The following is a 6,000-nucleotide window of genomic DNA, read 5'->3' as shown; positions in this document are numbered from 1 at the left end:
CAGACTTAACCTCCTGGGTCCAGGCAATCCCCCAGGCTCAATCTTCCTGGTAGCTGGGACTATAGGCACCCACCACCATACTGACTATCTTTATTTTTATTTTTTGTACACATGGGGTCTCACTACATTGCCCAGGTTAGTCTTTAACTTCTGGGCTCAAGCTGTCTTCCTGTCTCAACCTCCCGAGGTGTTGGGATTAGAGACATGAGCCACTATGGCCAGCCAGAAAATAATTTTCATCTTGGAATTTTCCGCCCAACAAATCTGTCAAATGAGGGGAGAATAGAGGTATTGTTAGACATGCAATGCCTTTTCAACCCCTTCTTGGGAAGCCGTTTACATCGTCGTCCTTTTTGCCTTCCACGTTACTGAGTTCTCTTTATGTTACCTCCAAAATACATTTCTTGTCAGTTGACTTTCACTGTCACTCTCTCCATTCCATGCCACTTTTCTCTCTGTACCCTAGCAACCCCCTTTTTGTTTCCACAGAGCGTCTCTCACTCCTTTTTCACGTGGCATTGTGCAGCTTTCTAAATATACTCATATTTACTCATCTCACTAGGCTACCCCAGAACTTTTAACAGATACTTACTGTATTTGGGATAGAATCCTATGTTTAATGTAGTTACTAATGCTCTGGTAGCGTGGCTGGAGTCTTCAGGGGTGGAACCTACTTTTCCAGAATCACTTGATTCTGTTACCCCCACCTCCGTGTCTTCCAAATATGGAGGCCTAACGTTTTCTTGAGCACATAAAACTCTTTCCTTCTGTAGGATTGTATCCCATGTTCTCTACTCAATCTGATTGACTCCACCCCTAATTTGTAATCTTGTCTAATTCTTGCTTATTCAAACTTCATGTCTGCCAGTGTGCTGGGCTTCTGATTAAAGCAGTGCTCACACACACGTTTGACATGTAGCATCGTACCAGGTGCAGAGTGGATGCTCAATAAAAATTGGCTGAATAAATAAATAAATTATTTTGTTTCTTTAAAATCAAGACTGCTCTGTCTGCTTGGCCATGGTGGCTCATGCCTGTAGCCTGTAATCCCAGTTCTTTGGGAGGCTGAGGCGGGAGGATGGCTTAAAGCCAGGAGTTTAAGATGAGGCTGGAAAACACAGCGAAAGCCCATATCTTAAAAAACAAACAAACGAACAAACAAAAAAAACCAAAAAAAATTTAGCCAGTTGTGGCATCATGCACCCACAGTCTCAGCTACTCCAGAGCCTGTGGTGGGAGGATTATTGAAGCCCAGGGGCTGGAGGCTGCAGTGAGCTGTGTTCATGCCACTGCATGCACTCTGAGATTCTCTCTAAAAATAAAAAATAAATAGAAGAGAAAAACATGAAACAAATATTGCTGTCTCTGAAGGAATAAAAAACAGGATGGGTATTTTTCATATGAATTGAAAAAGGTAGTTAGCCCTGGGAAGCTTATGGCTAATTTGAACAATGTATTGGCAAGATTGAAAGCAGTTCGATGCCACTAGAAACACACTTGAATTTTATTATTTCCTCTTTGGTTTCTTTTACCTATTCCCTTTGTCTTCTTTCTTTTGATTTTTCTGGCATTTTAAAAATTTAATCATTATAAACAGATTTGGCTCTATCTCAAGTGACTTAGATAGTTAATGAGATTTAGGTTAAATTGGCCAACAATATGATCATTCCAACTTTATAGGATTTATAAAAAGTACGTCACATTCCAACTCCCAGCACAGTGAGGATTTTATAATGGCAGCATCTCCTTTTCTATTTCTAGCACTAGCTTTTTCCAGGGAGTGAGTGGCAAGTGCGGTGTGGTAGGTAGGGAACAGAAGCCATCTGTATAATATTTATGTATAGTAATGTCAGTAGACATTTTTAGCTGAATACTCATTAAAATGATGAAAATAAATTGTATACTTCTTATTAAAGAAATTTCAAAAGTACAGACTAGTTACAAAAATGGTACAATGAACCACTGTGTATCCTTCATTGAGATGTATTAATAGTTTATTTCTCTTTCTCTCTGAATGTTGTTTTTAATTTTTTTTTCTTCCCCTTCCTCCTCCTTAATCTCCTTTTTTGTAGTATCATTCTCATTGTTTAATCATTGCCAACTCATTAGAAAGTAAGAGGCAGACATCAAATTCCTTCAACTGTGTAGACTTCATCATCAGTCTCCTAATAACAAGGCCATCGTCATAACCATCTACAATATAAGTATCAGATTCAGAAAATATATCATAAATGCAAGTTCTCTTCAGTACTGTGTCATTCTATTTTACATAACATTCATATATAAAATAGATCTTCCCTAAATTAGTTTTCTTAAGTTTCTTTGTTCAAAATATTGAACTAATGGACTTGGGCTCATTAATCCTAAGAGTGTTTTGATACTATTTTCTAGATAAGTAGTGCTCACAGTACAAAGTCCAATTTTCAGTTATCAAGAGAAATTCCTTGTTCTTCTTTTTGTATAGTTAATCGATTAATTTTCAGCCATGTTGTAAAAATTAAAAAGACAATTTATCATGATCTAATAGTATTACATATTATAAACTCCATATTCATATTTCACTAAATATCCTATTAAGGATTCAACTGAAGATGCCATCTAACATCACTATTTTTTTTAACTTACTATGCCTCCTTAACCATTTTCTGGAATACCTCCTCAATCTTTCTCTTTTATGACATGTATGTTTTTTCAGCAGTACACATCAATTGTAGTTTCAAACTGTCCCTTCATTTGTGAATTTCTGATTGCTCCCTTGTGACTAGATTGAGGTTTTCATTGCTTTATTGTTGGCAGAAATACCATGTGAGTTATGCACTCTCAGCCCACCACATCAGGAGACAAATATTTGTCCCATTCTTGGAATGTTAATTTTAATCACTGGACTATTGTCGTGCTATGGCTTGATGGTTTGGATGTATTCCCAAAGCTCATGAGTTGAAACCTTAGTCCCCGATGCAGCTGTGGAATAGGTGGGACCTTTAAGAGGTGATTAGGTCATGAGAGCTCTACCATCATGAACGGATTAATACTGCTATTGTGGGCGTGGGCTTCTGGTGAAGTTATAAGTTTACCCTCCCTTTACTCTCTGTGTCGTGTAGTCCCTTGCCCTTCCCCCTTCTGCCATAGGAACACCCTAGCCAGATGCCAGTGTCATGCTCTTAGACTCCTCAGCCTCCAGGACCATGAACCAAACAAACTTCTTTGTAAATTACTCAGATTATGGTCTTTTCTTATAGCAGCACAAAGTGGATTAGGACAGATGGTGTCTGTCAGATTTCTACACTGTAAACTCACCATTTTTCTGCATCATGAATTAACAATCTTTGGAGAAATACTTTGAGGCTGTTGAAATATCCTGTTCCCATCAGACTTTGTGCCAAATGGCTTTAACATTTGCTGATGACTTTGGCCTAAATCAATTATTACTATTGTGCTTGCTAAATGGTGATTTTACTGCCTCCATCATTCCTTTTACATTTATTAGTAGGCATTACACCACAAGTAAGGCTTTTCATCTCCACTACCACTTTTTGAAGTTAATTTAATCCTGTATCTTGAAATCAGCATTACAAATGTTAAGCTATGGCAAAACCAGGGCAGAATATATATCTGGCATGTAATATATTGTGTGGCCCACTGGAAAGAAAACAACCAGAGTTTATTCCTTATTTTACTAATAACTTGAAAAGAATTTTTAAAAATCTCTTCATATATTTAATTTTTAGTATTTACACCTACCCAGTAAAGATTTTATACCATTTAATATCTAAGTTTTCTTTCAGTTTTAATGGTCTTTAACTCCTGGAAAAATTCATTCTGTGTTTATGTGCCCTAAAGGAGCCAAATAAAATTTTTTCTTTTCAGTCTTATTAATAGCCAAGGTGATTAATTGCAATTGGCTAAAAACTGGCAAAAAATTCCCTAACCCCATTAACTTATTTTGGATCTCATTAAACTTTTAAATTCTCTTGCTTTCCCTTTCCCTTGTCTATTTTGAGCTTGTTTTCAGCAGTGTTTCTTCTCTGGCAAGCATATTTGGAAAACGCACAGATTGAGCACCAGTGTGGGAGGAATTATACAGCTAAAAAACATCCCACGAAATGATCATGGGTATTTCAATTTGCCTGAGGATTAATTATAGCCCTATAATCCCCATATCAAGGCAGTCTGTGAGTTAGAGGCTGGGCTGAGAGAGTTGTCATCCTAGTAATGACATTTAAGGCGAGTGATTTACTAAAACACAATCTGTACCAATTTCAACCTAAATTTTAAAACAAGTCATCTAAGTACTAAGAAAAATGGTCCCAGACGCATTCCTAGCAAATTCTGTACTATAAATTGTAAGCCTATGAGAAAATGTGGTTGAAAGCTGAGGGCTGACAAAATGTATAACCTAGGGAACCATTTAGGAATGATAATTTTAACATCATTACTAATCCTTTGCAAGAATCCAGAGAGCAGAATAAAACATCATTCTGGGGATAATACAAGGAATATAAAATAGTTAAGCATATATTAAAGGTTTAAAATTTTAATCCCTTAAACATCAATGTATTTGGCCGTTTCTCATGACATTGTTCAAACAATAAATTACATATGTACAAAACAATTTGTTGCTTTCATGACTGTCATTTTTTAAACTGTAAATTTTACATCAAAAAGCATTACAGACAGTTTACAATTTCACTGTGATTTTCCTAGAAATAAAATATTCAAAAAACATTGATAAATGGTCACTCTGTTTAATCTATCATCTATGTTTGGTATGTATATGCATACATGTGCATAAATACATCTCTATAAATATATGAGCATAATAAATCATTTTTATTGAGTATTTCCTTGAAAGAGGTGCTGAGCACTTCACATGAATTATGATTTTATCCCTTTAGCCTTTTTAATGTGTGTATGAGCTATCTATGATTGTTGTTTCATTTTGAGTCTAGGAGACCAAGTTAAAAAGTGGTTAAGTAAGTTGTTCAGAGCCAGATCAAACTGTAGAACCCACTGGGATACAGATTATTTGTGGTCAAATTTCATGTCTTTTGTTCTTAAAATTTATTTAATCAAATGGCTTCATATGGACACATTTCTTTTTTTTTTTCTTCCAAGGCATACTTATACCATATATATGCAAAATATACAATTTGCATTTGTTTTTACATTTACATATATCTATATTATACACCCACAAAAAACATTATGTACATCTACATTTACTGTTTGTTTCTTCAACAGTATGAGGAGCCCAGACGGCCCATGTGGGCTGCCCTATACACAATTTGATGAAACAATGGAGATATTCTCTAGGGAAAGCCTTGTGCTCTAGGTCACTATGACCTTCAAACTCTATTAGCTCAAGCTTCTAGGAATAGGAAGGAAAACATTTCTCTGTGGTCTATTAATGCGAAAATGAGAGGGGCTGACCCTACCTCTGTCCTGTGTTTCTCAGTTCTTATTGTGATGTCACTAGCACAATATATTGCTTGTGGATTAGAGGTTCAAACAGTATTCTTTAAGACAACAACCCAAAAGCAACAAATGTTGTCTCCTAGCTGGGATTACAATGCAGCCTTCAGTAGGTCATTGTATTATTCCATAGAGCCAGCTGTTCCACAGTGACAAGGTACCTGGCAATACCAATAAATTTCATGGATGTGAGTTCCGTATTGCACTTTCTATTGCTATATAATGAGGTATGTGTTAGTAGTAATTAACAAGACTTTTCGAAAGTCGATGAATAGTAATTCTGGTAGAAATGTTGCAGAAAATAAAGGAAAATCTCTATTACCATGTGTAAAACCAAGGACTTCTCTATTCATAATTAAAAGAGTTTGCTGTAATCAACTTGCCACCAGGTAGATGGCTAGTTCTTCATGGAATAGTGCCATAAAGGATAATTAGTAACCGTCTCTCCTTTAAAAACTGAGCCCTCAGCAGGGGCAATAACCCAACAACCTTGGTGGTAGTATTCTATTTTGTTGACCCTACACAAAG

This window comes from Gorilla gorilla, chromosome 8, assembly GCF_029281585.2.
Source record: "Gorilla gorilla gorilla isolate KB3781 chromosome 8, NHGRI_mGorGor1-v2.1_pri, whole genome shotgun sequence".
Lineage (NCBI taxonomy): Eukaryota > Metazoa > Chordata > Mammalia > Primates > Hominidae > Gorilla > Gorilla gorilla.
This window is presented reverse-complemented; position numbering follows the sequence as displayed.